A 19,233-nucleotide genomic window follows, 5' to 3' on the forward strand; every position below is an offset into this window, starting at 1 on the left:
AATGATTTTCCAAAAATGCACTATAATATTCAAGTCTTCGAAAATGCCATGTTAAAAATAGGAACACCACCTCATGAGTAATGGTTGGAAAGCTTATTGCATAAGGATCATTTGTTATGTTGATCAAAACTCCATTTGGGCCTTGGAAATTAATGAAAATTGGACTTGAAGTGTAGGGTGCAAAACATGCATATGTGAGATTTTCAAAATTGGCCAAAGTTCAAGCCCTTCTGTCTCAGTGATGCAAGACCCAAATGACAAAATATTCAACACGAAAGTTGTAGATATTTTCAAGACAATCAATTTGGACTTAAATTTTGCATCATTTGTAGTTTTGATGAAGAAGTTATGGGCACTTGAAGTTGGACTTTTTCACATTTCAATGCATTTGGTCCAAAGTGACCTATAATGTTTTGCATTATCACATGTATTTCTTTTGAGATTTTGAAATTTTTCTCAAGATAACATTTGAAGTAGACATCTTAAGATTTCCAATTCATTTTATCTCACCTCAAAATCATGAAAAATGAAGGAGTTATGTTCTTGGGAAGTTGACCCAAAATTAGGGTTTCAATCAAAATGACCTATAATGTCTTGGAATGGATGATGACCTTCCAAGCTTCAAATCAATTTTTGATGATGACCTTAAGAACATTTTTTCTCTTGGGGTCATCTCCATTTGACAAACACATAAAAAGTTAGGTCTCATTGTATTTCAAAATAGTCAGATGAATTGACTGATCAACTTCTCAAGTCCAAACCTCATATCTTGATGAATTGATGATTGAGGACACTCAAATAAGTTCAAATATGCATGAAATGATGAATTAAAGAACTTCCCTTGATTGTATTTGACCATAGTTTGAGGTTACTTCATGAGCAAGGCACAGTTGATGAACAAATGAATTAGGGTTTCCTTGGGAAACAAACCTCAAACCCTTTGACTTGCTTTGATCAAAATGATGAATTGGGATACTTGGGAGGCCTATTTGATGGATGAGAGCTTTGAGAACCATTGCCATGCTTGCTTTCATCTTCTCTTGGCCATATCAATGCACATAGGATCTCCTAGAAGCTTTAGACCTTGTGACTGCTCAAGCTACAAACAAGAGATGTTAGTGACATATTTTTGTGCTTTTGGTTAGTAAATAAAATGAGAAAAGCAATAATATACAATTCAAGTATGATTGGTGATCTCAAACCGACTCACAAGAGATACCACCCAAAGGTAATGAGCCAAGATGCTACGATCCTTGAGGCAAGATGCAAATGTAATGTTATGATGCCATGAGGGATCTTAGGGTCAAAATTAGGGTCTTACAGATGCCCCTATTTAAGGTCATTCTAGCCGGAGAAATGAAGGTTAAAATCTTCGTCTCGACGAAGTAGAATGGGCTTAAATAATAACAAAGAGACGAATTTTGGTCCCTAAGAGACCTCATGATGCAAATGTATGTATGCAAAAGGTAATACTCTATGGAGATATGTGTCCACAAAGAAGAAAATAAATCATGAGGAACTGACAAATCATATGAGTAATAACTCGAAGGGATAGAGACTCTGGGGACTCTAACGGGGATAAGAAAGGGAATAAAATGCGTGAGCAGGTCACGACTTAAGACTTGGTGAGAGACACGAGAAGAATTCCATGAAAATAAATCAATGGAAGGATTCAAGCTAACTCAAAGGTGCATATATTGGAGAATATGCCAATACAGCAAAACTATCCACAAAGGATACTTCGGATGAAAATCCGGACTCAGATGGGGAAAAATCCACTAAGGGACTTCGCTGGGGCATGTCCAAACAGGACTCATCTGAGGAAACAACAAGATGAGGTATTACCGGTTACTGGGTAATAAGCTCAAGGAGACATGTGATCGCAACACCGGTATAAGGGTGAGAGAACAACACGCTCAGGGAGAATGAATATCTAAGACCGGTATGAGGGTGAGAGATATCAAACATCCAAAATCATCTGAGGAAGACCTAAAAAGGTATATTTCGACTCAGGAAATCTGACTCCACAGGGGACAAAAAGTCATAATAGGGAGCAGAAATGGAAGGAACACCAGGGATACCGGTTATTGGGCATATAATAGGTGACCAACCAAGCGTGAATTGGGGAATGTTTCCAAAACACTCATCATCCAGAAGGAGGGCTAAAAAGCAAACTCAATTACAGGATGGACATTCGACTCCGCAAAAGGGGCTACGAATCTTACTCGACTGTGGAAGAGCAAAAGTCTTCAACCAAAGAGCGCATGAGATATATTATCTATTACCGTCAGAACATAGATAACATACTCGAATGGAAGATTATCCACAACCGGTTACTGGGTTAATAAAGGATAAATCAACCGAAAGAAAAGGGCATCAGGATACCAAATACTAAGTATAAAATGACGACCAGTCAAAGGGAGAAACGATCATTACCGACAAAAGGTAAATGAAAGATGACCCGCTGGGGATACATTGATAAAGACAATGATCCAGGAGATATATCACCGGTTACTGGGAGATACACTCGAAAGGTGAAGGGATATCCATACTGAACATTGGATAACGATAACCGTCAAAGAGGGGATTACATCTACCCATACTAGGTAGAAAACCACAGAAGAGTAACCATCATCGGTTAGGATGAACGAAATAAGGTTAACTTTACAGAGGGATAAAAATGGGGTTTACAACTACCGGTATAAGGGTAGAAAACCACCGAAATAGGACTCATAACTACCGGCATAAGGGTAGAAGGCCACAGACTCCGCCTGGGAAAAGATGGACAATTACTGGTTACTGAGCGATCATTCATCTAAACTACGGGGAAGTGCAGGGAAAATCTCAAGAAGTCAATCTAGGAACAAACTAGAGAGGCGCGATGAAACAAGACTCATCCCTATGAGGATATAACTCAGGGGGAACTCCATCCCAATATACGTGTTGGGAAGAAACAAAAACAACAATCATCCACGAGGACATAACTCAGTGGGGAATATGGAAGAAAGGATAGATGCTTTCTACTTACAGGGCTGACTATACATAGGGAGATCAGACACAAACATCTGCTTGGTGAAAAACGTATCACCGAATGGCAGGAAACATCAAATAAAGGTATTTATGGCAAATAATGCGACATGAATATTTTAATGTTTAAAAAAAATGCATATATGCGTGGTTTATGTATGATGAATGCTGACAAAACAGACATATCTAACACAAACAGGCCCACAAATCAATGAACAAACATCCGGTACTACATCTCGAGAGAGAAATCCAGGCCTACTGGAGGACATCCAATCTGATGGGCAAAAGACACCAGGAACCAAAGATCTTTGTAGGGGGATGAGGATCAGCCACCCTAGCTGGGGACAGGATCAACACACAAATAAAATCCACCGTAGAAGCAACTTTAATGGGGAAATTATCAGAGGGGAGGATTGAACTCTGTGGGGAACAACCACCAATCAGAAGTTTCCAAGGTCACCACCATATATTGTACTACTGAAGAAATCACATCTGTTGAGGAGGAAGGATCATTACTCCGTTGAAGGAAAGATAAACCTCTTCATCAACCACTTTGCTCAGGAGGAAAACACGAACAGACTCTGAATGAAGGGTATACAATCATGCTGGGAATATGAACAAATGTCTTACCCTGTAGGGAATCATACCATTTTTGGGAGAGCACTGAAGACGTCCCCAAATATCCTTTCGTCATTGTGAATGTTCACTTTGTTTAAAACAATTTATGAAAAAATTATTTATTTAAAACAATGATATTTCTCAATTAAAACATGCAAAACATTTGTTGAACAGAAACAAATAAGAGTGCAAAGAATTGGATAAGGGCTCAAATTTATTTGATGGGATGGTAGTCTGCAAATGGCGAGACTCCATAGATCTTTACAAATTTGAAATTGGTGATATATATTGGAAAAGGGCTACATTGAACATAATGACCATTTCTCCATCAACTCTGAATCCGATGTATTTGAAGCTTCAATTGATGATGACTGAGCGAGAATCTCTGACAGATGATAGCTTATAGAACAACGTCTTGTCAGGATGCAGTTACTTGTCAAATCCCTAATTTTGCCTAGATTGCCCCAGGGTGAGGTGCTCAATCTAGCGGGATATATATTCATTTTTTATGTCTTTAACTTTTGCTTGGATCGGCCTTTCGGGTTTTCAAGCCACCGAGACGCTCATTTTTGCCTAAGCCGCCCTTTCGGGTTTTCAACTTAGCGAGCCATTTTATTTTTATTTTTAGGCGAAGTATTTCTTGACTGCATCTGAATTCACAGGACGAGTGAAATCCTCCCCATCTATAGTTGTAAGTATGAAAGCATCGCTTGAAAAGGCTTTCTTAACAACATATGGACCTTCATAGTTTAGAGTCCACTTGCCCCTGGAAGCGGGCGCGAAAGACAAAACTTTCTTGAGCACGAGGTCACCTTCTCGAAACACACGAGGCTTGACTCTCTTATCAAAGGCTTTTTTCATCCTTTGCTGATATAACTGACCATGGCACATGGCAGTCAATCTCTTTTCTTCTATCAAATTCAGTTGGTCATAACGACTCTGAACCCATTCAACATCAGTCAACTTGGCTTCCATCAAGACTCTCATTGATGGGATCTCCACCTCTACTGGGAGCACAACCTCCATGCCGTAAACAAGAGAAAAGGGGTTGCCCCTGTTGAAGTGCGGACAGATGTACGATACCCATGCAAAGCAAATGGCAGCATCTCATGCCAATCTTTGTATGTAACAACCATCTTCTGGACAATTTTCTTGATATTCTTATTAGCAGCTTCAACAGCCCCATTCATCTTGGGTCTGTAAGGAGAAGAATTATGATGTGCTACCTTGAACTCGCTACACAACTCTTTCATCATCTTGTTGTTCAAGTTAGATCCATTGTCAGTAATGATCTTATCCGGCACACCATAACGGCATATGAGTTGATTCTTGATGAACTTCACAACTACCTGCCTGGTCACATTTGCATATGATGCCGCTCCAACCCACTTAGTGAAGTAATCAATTGCTACGAGAATAAATCTGTGGTCGTTGGACGCTTTCGGCTCTATCATGCCAATCATGTTAATTCCCCACATGGAGAAAGGCCATGGTGATGAAATCACATTCATAAGTGTCGGGGGAATATGAATCTTATCCGCATAAATTTGACACTTATGGCATTTCTTCACATATTTGCAGCAGTCAGACTCCATTGTCAGCCAATAGTAGCCTGCTCTCAACATCTTCCTAGCCATCGCATGTCCATTGGAATGAGTACCAAACTGGACCTCAGTCATTAACAGGTCTGCTTCGTGTCTATCCATGCATCTGAGCAAAACCATGTCAAAGTTTCTATTATAAAGCACATCGCCATTGAGGTAGAAACTGCCTGATAATCTCCTTAAAGTCTTTCTATCTTTCATAGATGCCCCAGGCGGGTAAATCTGGCTCTGAATAAAGCACTTGATATCATAATACCATGGCTTATCATCTTGCACTTCGTCTACTGCAAATACATGAGCTGGTCTGTCCAAGCGCATCACAATGATATTGGGAAATTCATTCCAAAGTCTAACCACAATCATTGAAGCAAGTGTAGCAAGAGCATCTGCCATCCGATTCTCATCTCGAGGAATATGATGGAATTCAACTTCAGTAAAGAACATTGAAATCCTCCACTCATAATCTCTATATGGGATGAGGCCAGGTTGATTCGTTTCCTATTCACCCTTAATCTAATTAACAACAAGAGCCGAATCACCATAAACATCAAGATGCTTGATCCTAAAATCAATACATTCTTCCAATCCCATAATACAGGCCTCATACTCAACCATATTATTCGTGCATTTGAAAGTTAACCTTGCTGTAAAAGGAAAATGTGTACCCTGATGCGGTGTTTCACAAGTATACGAATGCGTCAGAGTAATATAAAAGATTGTCGAATCCACAGAGACCAAGTGTCAATCTATCGTTATCTATTGTTATGGTGTTTATCAAAGGCAATTAAAATAGGTGTTTTTAGAGTGTGCGATGAAAAGTAAAGTATTGAAATAAATTTAATTAATAAAGACAGGGTCGAATGTAATTCACGTAATCAATTAATAATCCAAGTACTTGCTAATAGAGCTACTTATGGGTAGTGTTTCCTACTTTAAAAAGAACTAATTTAACGGGAACTATCGCTTTCGCGTATTCAGAACCGAGTTGTACTCCCTAATCCAACCCTCTTATTGTCACTTATAAAAAGGCGCGCATTGCGTTAGAGTAGTAAACCTATTTTTAAGAAATATAGTATCTTGACTAAGTTGAAAAGTATTATAACCTGGATTTCTTAACCAAAAGAGGTTCTCACGAACCAGACTTTAAACTTATAAACGCGTCCGAAAATAGTTTTAAAATCTCTTTTCTTCTTAAGTTAAAAACTCCTAATGAACTAAACAAAGCGCTTTCCCTGTTTTTGAATTAGTTAAAAACAATTAAGTTTAAAAAGACGTTGGACGGCTTTCGATCTTACCCAACGGAATTGAAGTGCGGGAAAACTTAAGTTGAAAGTTAAAATAGCCCTTAAGTGATTCTACGAACAATTGTACGAATTATCGGTTCAATTACGATCCTTACATTCTAACCTTATCGATTTAGTTAGACATGGTAAAGTAAAAGTGCATTAAAGTAAATAAAAGTAGTGCGAGTGCGGAAAGTAAATAATTTAAAGCGAGCGCGAGGAAATAAATAATTTAAAGAGAGTGCGAGGAAATAAATAATTTAAAGCGAGTGCGAGGAAATAAATAATTTAAAGCGAGTGCGAGGAAATAAACAAAGTAAAGCGAGTGCGAGGAAATAAATAATTTAAAGTGAGTGCGAGAAATAAATAAAGTAAAGCGAGTGCGAGAAATAAATAAAGTAAAGCGAGCGCGGGAAAATAAATAAGATAAAGACAAGTAATAAAAACCTGCTCCAATCGGAGGGTTGAGTAAATTGCAAAGCGGAAATGAAAATGGCGGCAGGATTAACTTCCTTCCAAAGTGCTCCAAACTTGATTACAGACTCTATCACAGACTTGATTACACAATTGTGGTAACACTCCAATGCGAAGCGATTACCACTTTATAATACTGAATATATGCCTAAGTGAAACAAAGTTGCTCTGAGTTTGCCTCTGCTCTAAGTTTGGATGATTGTAAAAGTGATTTCGAGTTTCTATTTATAAGCAAGTAAAAAGATGGAAATGAAAAGGATGCCCTTCAACTTGAAAATGGGAGGGAAAACTTTTCCTCTTGTGGCGCCCGCCACAAGGCCATGGCGCCCTCCACATGGCCATTTTGAGGCGCCTTAAGTGGAAATAGTGGGGAACGTAGAAGTTGAGGGAAGTTGAGCTTGGACACGTCATGACAGGGTTTATGGCGCCAGCCATGGGGTAGGCCACAAGTACAAAATGCTGAATTTTAGGGTTTTTAGCCCTTTTTCACTCCTTTTCTCGATCGGGGCTCCGATTAAAGTAAAAACCTGAAAACAAAGGAAAACATAGCAATAACACAAAAAATAACAATAAAACAACTAGAATGCATGTGAAATCGGAGTCAAAAATACGGTAAATTTAAGTGTTATCAAACTCTCCCACACTTAAACCTTTGCTTGTCTTCAAGCAAAACATTAAAAAGTTCATAAAAAAAAATTTGGTGCAAACGAGTGTTTCAGGTAAAAATTCTAAGTTCAAGTCGGGATGCAGTGATAGGTACTAACTGAGTGAACTAAGGGTATCATGATGACACTAATCCGCAAATACGGACATAAACTTCATTCCTATATTAACCAACCCATATTATCCCACAATACCTAGGCCTGCCTCTTCATCTCTTTTTGTGTCATTTTCATTCAGGCGCAATCACATTAAGCCCGTTATCCGTAGATGCTTCATAGTAGAGTGGCATGTTAGTGATTATGATCTGAGCATGGGGTTTCTGGCACATAAATATGTGTAAACCCTTTTATTGGACCCAACTGTAGTTGTGGGGGATCAGATTGTAATCCGCCCTACCAAGTTCAGTGCCAGATTCCTCTGAACCAACTAATAGTGGGTAAGTTTTTCTTTTTCTTTTTCTTTTTGTAGAAATTTTTTACAATTCTTTGGTTTAAATGACTTTGTGAGGGTCACCTATACCGGAGTTGCCTTTTTGCTTTCTTTTATTTTTTTGTTTTTCTGGATCATTCACTTATTTGCATCGGTCCCCTACGTAGAGGATGCGTAGGCCGGAGCTGACTGCTGAGATAAACTACTGAGGACTTATACGGAAATGATGATTAGGGCCATGGCATATGGGGTTTCGGGAGTGGTTCCTATATTTACGAAGTCTATGGTGCTAAAATAATACTGATGTTTCGCAAAGTTCTCCTAAGTCACCGCATCCTTACTCTAAACATGTCTTTAAAACCTGAAAACTTTCGGAATAACACTATTTTCTTTTGCAAATTTTTTTGTGTGGGGCTAAAGGTATGGGGAGGTAGGATTGTACTAAAGAACTACTATATTTGGTGACTCGTCATACTCATGCATTATACTAAAAAGCAAAATAAACAACTAAAAGGAAATAAACTATAAATAAACTATCTAAAAACAGCAAATAAAAAGCGATAAAGGAAAAGAAACGAGAAAGGTAATAAAGAAAAGACGATAGAGTCTCCTCCCACACTTAAATCAAACATTGTCCCCAATGTTTCAAAATAAGATAAGGGAAGAGTTACCTGACAACCTATTGCTGATCACTAGTGCCCTCGCCATCCTGAGGTGGACGACGGGATCGGGTACGACGACGGTCTCTCTGATCCATCCTCGCCTGCAGGGCATCCTGAGCGGTCCTCACCTCTCGAAGGTTACCCATAATGGAACCTTGAGTGGCTTCAATGAGTGCCATGTGTCTTTGGTGGTAGTGTTGCTGACGGGCTTGTGAATCTGTGATCATTTGCAGGGACTGTAGAACAGTATCGTAGGACCTGTCTGTCCTCCGCTGTGACTCTTGCATGAAGCTCATGTTATCCGCCATTTGCTGCTGGATGGTAGAGAGTAGGTCGTCACACCTCTGCTCTCTAGCCATGTGGTCACGCCACATCTTCTCTGTAATATAGAAGCCAGGAGTGGTACCTGCAGAAGAAGAAGATGGTGCGGTGTGTGGTGGTGAAGGATGATGAGGGGACACATGGGGTACGGGAGATCTCTCTCTCCGATCATACTCATCATCAGTGTCATGTACCGCCTCATCAGAAATGTTAGGAGGAAGAGGACCCAAAATAGGTGGAGCATCTAAAGCGTAGGTCCAATTCCTTTCATCTCGTACATCTGTACGTCTAGTGCACGGTAAAACAACAGATGGGATGGCTACACCATGAACCATAAGCATATAGCCTCCTTCTCTCCTCAAACGACACAATTTCATGTCTCTCAGAAATTTTAGGATAATTGTGCGAGGAGGTAAGGGGTCTAGGGTAGCCATCTCATTGTTCAGGTTAAGCGCCCGAGCAATAGATGTAATCAATCCACCAAAAGAAATCGGTCCCGCATTATTCAAAGTTATAGTCATATGAGCAAGCATGAACGAGACCGAATTAATACGTCTATTTGTGAGGCTTCCTTGTAAAAATAGAAGCTCTCTAGCATTAACTTTATTTGGATTCTCCAAGCCAAAAATAGTGCATGCCAACAGATATCTAAAAACTCTGATGGTCGGGTTATGGATAGTTGAGGCAAGAACTCCTTCAAAAGAGTTTATGGCAGTGTTTGATAAACGCTCCCAGAAGTAAAATACCTCAACTTACCATTCCGAATCCAAAGGGGCCTCACAAATAGCACCTTCCCCATGAGGGATTCCTAACAAGCTGGCTAGTTCGTCGGTACTGAATTCGTATTCAACAACAAACATTCTAAATCTGACAGTACCAATTGTGCTAGCAATGTTAGGGTTGACAATATAAATCAAGGAACTCAAAAATTCAATTGTCAACCGCTCATAGGTAGGTTCTTTGTTGGAAAAGAAATTATGCAAACCTAAATTATCTAATAAATGAAATATGCTATGATAGATACCTAAAGTGTAGAGACAGTTTTCGTCAACATACCTTGTCGGGAGGATTTCCCGAATTTGCAACCGTTCGATGATTTTTCTTTGTCTATCCCTCGGTTTTCCTCCTCGAAGAATGAATCCGTTAAACTCCATTTGAAAGCTCTTGAAAAGTGATGAAGAAGATGAAGTGGTTTGTGAAAAGGTTGGATTTTTAAGAAATCCGACGGATGAAAATGAAAATAGAAATCGGAAAAATGATTTGTACGGTGTGGTGGTTAGAAAAGTATGAGCTTTTTGTGGGTTCAAGGACGTTTTTCCAAGGTGAAAAAATGGGTTTGGAAGGTTGTAAGGTGTAAAAATGGTGAAGAAAGGGGTTCTGCCCCGACCTTTTATAGACGCTGTGGCGGGCGCCACAGGGTCTATGGCGGGCGCCACAAGGCAAAATCTGGTTGGGCCAGATTTTGGTCCTTTGGTTTGGGCTTCTCTTGTCTTTTGGCTTTGAGGGGTCCGAATAGCATTTGTCTTGTGATTTTCCTAGCATCATTGGCTTGCATAATTTTTGTAGAAGTAAAAAATAAAATAAAAATGAAACAAAAATTAAATATTAGACTAATAAATAAATAAACAACTAAAATAAAATATGCAAATAAAACAAACATAAGACATATATAGATAAAAGTAGAAATATCGATGTATAGATGTAGTTTATATAATATTCCAAATGCGATAATATAAGATGGGTTATGTAAATACGAGAAAAATAAAATAAAAAAAAAGATAAAATAAGATGGAATGGTGAGATCATATAGTGGGGATGTCATCTTCCTGAGTGGATCCACGGAGCGTGGCTACTTCCTGCCTGAGCTCTGCGATCTCCTGATATAGACAGTCGGCTTCTGTAGCATGGGTGAGATCAGACACTCCTATCTGTAAAGTGAGGTCAGCCACCTCCTATCTAAGCTCTGCGATCTCTCTACGATACTCAGCAATCTGAGTGCGGATGTCGGGGGTATGCAATGAAAGATTATTAGAGAAAACAGTGATTCTGGGAGAAGGTGGTGTAGGCGTGTATTCAGCAACGGGTGGTGATCTCGGCTCCTCAACGGTCTCTCCCTGGACCTCCAGAGAATAACTCCAATTCGTTGGATCATGCACACTAGTCATCATAGGATCTGGCAGTGTGAAATAGTGGATAGCCTCGCTGTCGACTAGCAATCGGAACTGACATGGGTGGAAAGAGGCTCTCCTCATCAACCCTCTGGTCAAGCAGAAGTCGATGTCCATGGTATTGTACCCACAGTAGGTTCGAAGATGTAACAACTTGCGAGACAGACCTAAAGCGACAGCAATCTGTGTGATGATTCCGCCAACATGGATGACTCCTTCGGTAGATCTGGAGATACCGCTGAGACTGTATAATAAAAAGTTCCCACATGCTACTGGGCGAGACTGGGATGCACAAAATAATAGGAAGATCTCCTCTTCACTCAGTAGTGTCTGTGCATCCGTTCTTCCCAGGAAGGAATGTGCTAATATCATCTGAAAGTATCTGAAGGCGGGGTTATGTATAACATGAGACGGCTGTGTAGATGGATCTTGGCTTCCGCCACCCGATATATCACTCCAAAACTTCTCCACCTCCTTACCCAGAAAATATCCCATAGGTGTCTCCGGGATAGCATCAGGAGTGGTCTGGAAACCCAATAAGTCGTCGAACTCTTTTTGGCTGAAGGAGTACTCAACTCCAAAGAGCCTGAAAGCAGCATACCCATCTGGTCCAGAGTATGGGTCGTAGTCGAATGAACTCAGGAACTCCAATGTCAGGTTCCTGTAGGTGTTACTCAAGTCATCAGCAAACTCGTCCCAGTGAAGCTGGTGGCTAAGGAATCGGATACTCGGCTTGATACCCAGTGCCTCCATACAGTGCTGATCAGGATAACGTGTGGGTGCCATAGGGCGCAGATACAGAGCGATGTAGCGCTCTCTCTGAGCATTATCTCTATAGGCCACGTGCATGTCATCGAAATCCTGCATCCTGTCAAAGTTAAGAAAGTGATGCTGAAAGTGCAAACCATTCAAATTTTAGTCTCAATGCAAAATATGATAAAATAAAATACAAATTAAAAATAAATGCGAAAAAGTAAAATGAAAGAAAAACCATGGGTTGCCTCCCACGTAGCGCTTGTTTAACGTCATTAGCTTGACGATTACATTTTATACACCTGTAGTAGTAGGAATTGGTGGATCAATCAGGGTGTGGCTTGAGTAGTATGCTGGAATGTCTCCTCTTTCGTAGAGCTTCAGTCTTTGTCCATTTACAACGAATAGACTACAGGTTTCGTTCTTGATTTCTACGGCTCCGGATCTCAGAATCTTGGATACTTCGAAAGGACAAGTCTATCTTGAACGTAGCTTTCCAGGGAAGAGTCGCAACCTAGACTTGAAAAGGAGAACAGGATCGCCTATATTGAAGTTTTTCTTTATTATTCTTTTGTCGTGATAGGCTTTTGTCCTCTCTTTATATATTTTTGCATTCTCGTAGGCTGATTGCCTAAGTTCTTCTAATTTATGAATGTCTAGGGTACGCTTTTCTCTAGCGGCTAGGTAGACTAAATTCAAAGTCTTAATGGCCCAATAGGCCTTATGCTCTAATTCGAACGGTAAGTGACAGGATTTTCCATAGACTAGTTGGTAAGGAGTAGTTCCTATAGGGGTTTTGAAAGCGGTTCTATAGGCCCATAATGCTTCTTGAAGCTTCTGAGACCAGTCTCTCCTAGAAATAGAAACAGTTTTCTCTAGGATTTGTTTTATCTCCCTATTAGATACTTCTACTTGGCCACTAGTTTGTGGATGGTATGGTGTTGCTACTTTATGCCTAACTCCATATTTTCTTAAAAGTTTGTCAAATATTCTCGATATAAAGTGTGATCCTCCGTCGCTTATGACTAAATGTGGTGTTCCAAATCTAGGGAATATATAGTTTTTAAATATTTTGATTACTACCCTAGTGCCGTTTGTGGGTGTAGCTATAGCTTCAATCCACTTAGACACAAAGTCTACAGCTACTAAGATATACCTGTTTCCTAAGGATGGTGGGAAAGGTCCCATGAAATCTATACCCCATACGTCAAAGAGTTCTACTTCCTGAATGTTTCTTAGAGGCATTTCATCACGTCTTGAAATGTTTCCAGTGTGTTGGCATCTATCACATTTGACAATGCAAGCATAGACATCACGCCACATAGTAGGCCAGAATAGGCCAGCTTGAAGAATCTTGGCGTATGTCTTAGATGTGCTCGCATGTCCACCATAAGGTGCAGAATGACAATGCTTGATAATACTATTTACCTCTTCTTCTGGAACGCAACGACGAAAAATGCCATCTTTACCCCTTTTTAAAAGGAGCGGTTCGTCCCAATAGAAGTTTCTCAAATCGTGGAAGAATTTCTTCTTGCGGTGGTAGTCAAGATCAGGGGGTACTATATCAGCAGCTAGGTAATTAACGAAGTCCGCATACCAGGGTATGTTACTTATTGCTAAGGAATTTTGGGGGTACTCATAAAGGTCTAGGTTATTATCTTCAACGGTTTCTACTCTAGCTATCAGTCTATCATAGGCGAAATCATCATTTATAGGTACTAGTTCAGGTTTTAGATGTTCTAGCCTAGAAAGGTGATCAGCTACTACGTTTTCAGTGCCTTTTTTATCTCTTATGTCTAAATCAAACTCTTGTAGTAATAGAATCCATCGGAGTAACCTGGGCTTGGCATCTTTTTTACTTAATAGGTAACGAATGGCAGCATGATCGGTGTAAACTATAATTTTCTCTCCTACTAGATAAGATCTAAATTTGTCTATAGCGAAAACTACAGCGAGTAATTCTTTTTCAGTTGTTGCGTAGTTAAGTTGGGCAGCATCTAGGGTTCTACTGGCATAATAAATGGCATGTAATTTTTTATCTTTCCTTTGTCCTAGAATGGCTCCAACTGCATAATCACTAGCATCGCACATTATCTCAAAAGGTTCTGACCAATCAGGTGGTTTCATAATGGGTGCAGATACTAATGCTTGCTTTAAAAGATTAAATGCTTCATTACATTTTTCATCGAAAATGAATTCAGCATCTTTCATTAAAAGTCCAGTTAAAGTTTGGTTATTTTGGAGAAGTCCTTAATAAAACGCCAGTAGAATCCAGCGTGTCCAAGAAAGCTTCAGACTTCTCTGATGGTTTTTGGGGGTTTTAGGTTTTCTATAACTTCTATTTTAGCTTTATCTACCTCTATACCTTTTTCGGAAACTATATGTCCTAAAACTATTCCTTCGGTTACCATGAAATGACATTTTTTCCAATTTAGCACGAGGTTCACCTCCACGCATCTCTCCAGAATTTTCTCAAGGTTAGCGAGACAATTATGGAAATTAAATCCGTAAAACGAGAAATCGTCCATAAACACTTCCATGATACCATCTAGGTAATTTGCAAAGATTGACATCATGCAGCGTTGGAAAGTAGCTGGGGCATTACAGAGGCCGAATGGCATTCGTCTGTAGGCAAAAGTTCCATAAGGGCATGTAAAGGTTGTTTTTTCTTGATCTTCGGGGTGGATAGGTATTTGGAAGAATCCAGAGTATCCATCTAGATAACAGAAGTAAGAGTGTCTGGCTAGACGCTCCAACATTTAGTCTATAAATGGTAAAGGGAAATGATCCTTCCTAGTTGCTTTATTTAATTTTCTATAATCTATATACATCCGTCATCCTCCTTCTAAACGTTTTGCTACATGTTCTCCTTTATCGTTTTGCACGACTGTGATGCCTCCCTTTTTAGGTACTACATGCACAGGGCTCACCCACTTACTATCAGAGATCTGGTAGATGGTACCTGCCTCAAGTAACTTAAGAACTTCCTTTTTAACAACATCACTCATTATAGAGTTTATTCTTCTCTGATGTTCCCTAGAGGGTTTTGAATCTTCTTCGAGCAAAATCTGATGCATGCATACGGATGGGCTTATACCTTTCAGGTCAGAGATATTATATCCTAAGGCTGAGGGATATCTTCGTAAAACATCTAAAAGTTGGTTCGTTTCCTCTTGGCTCAAGGTAGCACTAACTATAACTGGACGGTTCATCTTTTCATCGAGGAACTCATATCTCAGGTTTTTAGGCAGTTCCTTAAGTTCTAAGGTTGGTTTCTTAGGGCATGGCATAGGATCTGGAGTAAGGGATAAACATTCGTAAAGGTTATCATCGATGTAGGGTTTCTTAAAGTCATCATTTTCCTTTATGAGAGTTGATGGTAACTTGATTGTTTTTATAATTTCTTTTTGTTCTAATTCTCTAACACATTCATCAATGATATCTAAGGCATAACACGAGTCTCCCATCACAGGTGCCATAAGAAATTTCGAAAGTATAAATTCTATTTTCTCGTTACCTACTTCAAATGTCACTTTTTCCTTTCTTGACATCTATTATGGCTCCTGCAGTCGATAAGAATGGTCTACCTAGAAGGATTGGTATATCATTGTCCTCTTTGATGTCCATGACAACAAAATCAGTAGGGATAAATAACTGACCTATCCTAACAGGAACATCTTCTAAAATGCCTATCGGATATTTAACAGATCTATCGGCTAACTGAAGTGACATCTTAGTGGGTTGTATTTCTCCTAAGTTTAACCTCTCACAAACTGCTAAAGGCATTTGGCTCACACTAGCTCCTAAGTCTAGAAAAACTTTTTCGATGACATGATTACCCAAAAGGCAAGGAATGGAGAAATTTCCAGGGTCTTTATCTTTCTTTGATAATTTGCACTCGAAAATAGCATTAAATTCCAAAGGCTTCTGATCGTCAAGTCTACGTTTGTTGGTAAGGATTTCTTTGAGAAACTTTGCATAAGAAGGTATTTGGGTGATGGCTTCTGTGAAAGGGATTTCTACATGAAGTTTTTCTATAACTTTAATAAATTTTTGATATTGTTTATTGATCTGGGTTTGTTTGAGTCTTTGCGGATATGGTATAGGTGGTTTATATGGCGGGGGTGGTACGTAAGTTTTATCTTTAGGTTCTCCTCCTTTTTCTGACCTTCCTGGTTTTCAGATTCCTCTGGTTCCTTTACTTCGTCCGGGGGTTTGGTACATTCCTTAGAAATTTCGGGTTCACTCAATCTAGGGTTTTGTGGCTCATCATAAGCGTTCCCACTTTGTAGGGTGATGGCATTGGCTTGTCCTCTCGGATTTTGTTGAGGTTGTCCAGGGAATTGTCCTCTAGGTGTAGTCTGAGGGGCTTGGTTTAAAGCTACCTGAGAGATCTGGGTTTCAAGCATCTTGGTATGAGTAACTATTTGGTTAACCTTGGTTCCTAATTGAGTAATCAATTCGTTAACATGAATGTTTTGGTTCATGAACTCCTTGTTTTGTTGGGTTTGAGCGGTGATAAAATTTTCCATAATTTTTTCAAGGCTCGGCTTTGGTGGCACAGGTTGCATAGGTTGATTTGATCTTGGGGCTTGATAACTAGGTCTCGGAGGTGCATTATTTTGAATAGGGTTATTGTTTTTATAGGAGAAGTTCGGATGATTCCTCCATCCAGGGTTATAGGTATTCGAGTATGGGTTCCCTTGGGTGTAGTTCACTTGCTCATAGTGGGTTTCGTTTAATAGACTGCATTCTGCCAATTGGTGTCCTGGGTTCCACATATCTCACATTTCGATGAAACTGCGGCTACAGTATTCGGGTTTATGCACATATGCTCGACTTTGAGGGCTAATGCGTCCATTTTAGCTTGCATCATGTCTATAGAGCTTAGTTCATGCACTCCTCCTTGGGCTTCCTTCTTCTCAACCGTCGCTCGTTCGACTCCCCATGATTGATGGTTTTGAGCCATATCTTCGATGAGGGCACTAGCTTCAGGATAAGGTTTGTTCATCAGAGCACCGCCTGCGGCAGCGTCGATGGTCATCTTTCTGTTGTAATGAAGTCCATTATAGAAGGTTTGAATGATTAACCAAATTTCTAAACCATGACGTGGGCATGCTTGTAACAACTCTTTATATCTCTCCCAAGCTTCGAACAACGATTCTCCTTGGTTTTAGGTAAATCTAGTTATATAGTTTCGAAGAATGGCGGTTTTACTCGGGGAAAAATATCTAGCAAGAAATACTCTTTTAAGGTTATCCCAAGTCGTATTGGAATTGGGTGGAAGGGAATCTAACCATGATAGGGCTTTATCTCTGAGGGAAAAAGGAAATAATCGTAAACGTATTGCCTCAGGAGAAGCTCCATTGGTTTTAAAAGTGTTTGCTAATTGAAGAAATATTTTTAAATGTTGGTTTGGATTCTCAGTAGCGAGACCTGCGAATTGTCTCTGTTGCACTAGTTGCAACCGGGATGGTTTAAGTTCAAAATTATTAGTTGGGATGGTTGGGTTTACTATACTAGAACTAGGTTCTTCATTAGATGGTTGAGCGAAATATTTAAGAGGTATTTGGTTTTGATCTTCGGCCATAGCTCTCTAAATTCTATGAAAGAATAAACGTGCGCGAGCGTAACGTTCAGGTTCCGCCAGAGGGTATACTAAGCTTAAACTTCCGGTGCTGCGAGTTCTTCGCATTGACCGGCGGGAAATAGCCTAAGTCTAAATGATATAACAACAGGAAAATGAAATTTGACAAAATTGGTCCCCGACAACGGCGCCAAAAACTTGATGCGGAGTTTCACAAGTATATGAACGCGTCAGAGTAATATAAAATATTGTCGAATCCACAGAGACCAAGTGTCAATCTATCGTTATCTATTATTATGGTGTTTATCAAAGGCAATCAAAATAGGTGTTTTTAGAGTGTGTGATGAAAAGTAAAGTATTGAAATAAATTTAATTAATAAAGACAGGGACGAATGTAATTCACGTAATCAATTAATAATCCAAGTACTTGCTAATAAAGTTACTTATGGGCAGTGTTTCCTACTTTGAAAAGAACTAATTTAATGGGAACTGTCGCTTTCACGTATTCAGAACCGAGTTGTACTCCTTAATAAAACCCTCTTATTCTCACTTATAAAAAGGCGTGCATTGCGTTAGAGTAGTAAACCTATTTTTAAGAAATATAGTATCTTGACTAAGTTGAAAAGTATTATAACCTGGATTTCTTATCCAAAAGAGGTTCTCACGAACCAGACTCTAAACTTATAAACACTTCCGAAAATAGTTTTAAAATCTCTTTTCTTCTTAAGTTAAAAACTCCTAATGAACTAAACAAAGTGCTTTCGCTGTTTTTGAAATAGTTAAAAACAATTAAGTTTAAAAAGACGTTGGACGGCTTTCGATCTTACCCAACGGAATTGAAGTGCGGGAAAACTTAAGTTGAAAGTTAAAATAGCCCTTAAGTGTTTCTACGAACAATTGTACGGATTATCGGTTCAATTACGATCCTTACATTCTAACCTTATCAATTTAGTTAGACATGGTAAAGTAAAAGTGCATTAAAGTAAATAAAAGTAGTGCGAGTGCGGAAAGTAAATAATTTTAAAGCGAGTGCGAGGAAATAAATAATTTAAAGCGAGTGCGAGAAAATAAATAATTTAAAGCGAGTGCGAGGAAATAAATAATTTAAAGCAAGTGCGAGGAAATAAATAATTAAAGCGAGTGTGAGGAAATAAACAAAGTAAAGCGAGTGTGAGGAAATAAATAATTTAAAGCGAGTGCGAGAAATAAATAAAGTAAAGCGAGTGCGAGAAATAAATAAAGTAAAGCGAGCGCGGGAAAATAAATAAGATAAAGACAAGTAATAAAAACCTGCTCCAATCGGAGGGTTGAGTAAATTGCAAAGCGGAAATGAAAATGGCGGCAGGATTAACTTCCTTCCAAAGTGCTCCCAACTCGATTACAGACTCTATCACAGACTTGATTACACAATTGTGGTAACACTCCAATGCGAAGCGATTACCACTTTATAATACTGAATATATGCCTAAGTGAAACAAAGTTGCTCTGAGTTTGCCTCTACTCTAAGTTTGGATGATTGTAAAAGTGATTTCGAGTTTCTATTTATAAGCAAGTAAAAAGATGGAAATGACAAGGATGCCCTTCAACTTGAAAATGGGAGGGAAAACTTTTCCTCTTGTGGCGCCCGCCACAAGGCCATTTTGA

At 39.3% G+C, this 19,233-nt stretch overlaps 1 non-coding gene across 1 annotated transcript; it reads left to right on the top strand.

Annotated features, from left to right (window-relative positions):
* The first annotated feature begins 17,101 nt into the window (after nucleotides 1–17,101).
* On the top strand, nucleotides 17,102–17,208 carry LOC127125192 (small nucleolar RNA R71). Its single transcript, XR_007804645.1, has one exon. It is a non-coding gene; the product is annotated as a small nucleolar RNA R71 (small nucleolar RNA).
* Nucleotides 17,209–19,233: the final 2,025 nt, after the last annotated feature.

The sequence above is a fragment of the Lathyrus oleraceus genome, chromosome 2 (genome assembly GCF_024323335.1).
Source record: "Lathyrus oleraceus cultivar Zhongwan6 chromosome 2, CAAS_Psat_ZW6_1.0, whole genome shotgun sequence".
Lineage (NCBI taxonomy): Eukaryota > Viridiplantae > Streptophyta > Magnoliopsida > Fabales > Fabaceae > Lathyrus > Lathyrus oleraceus.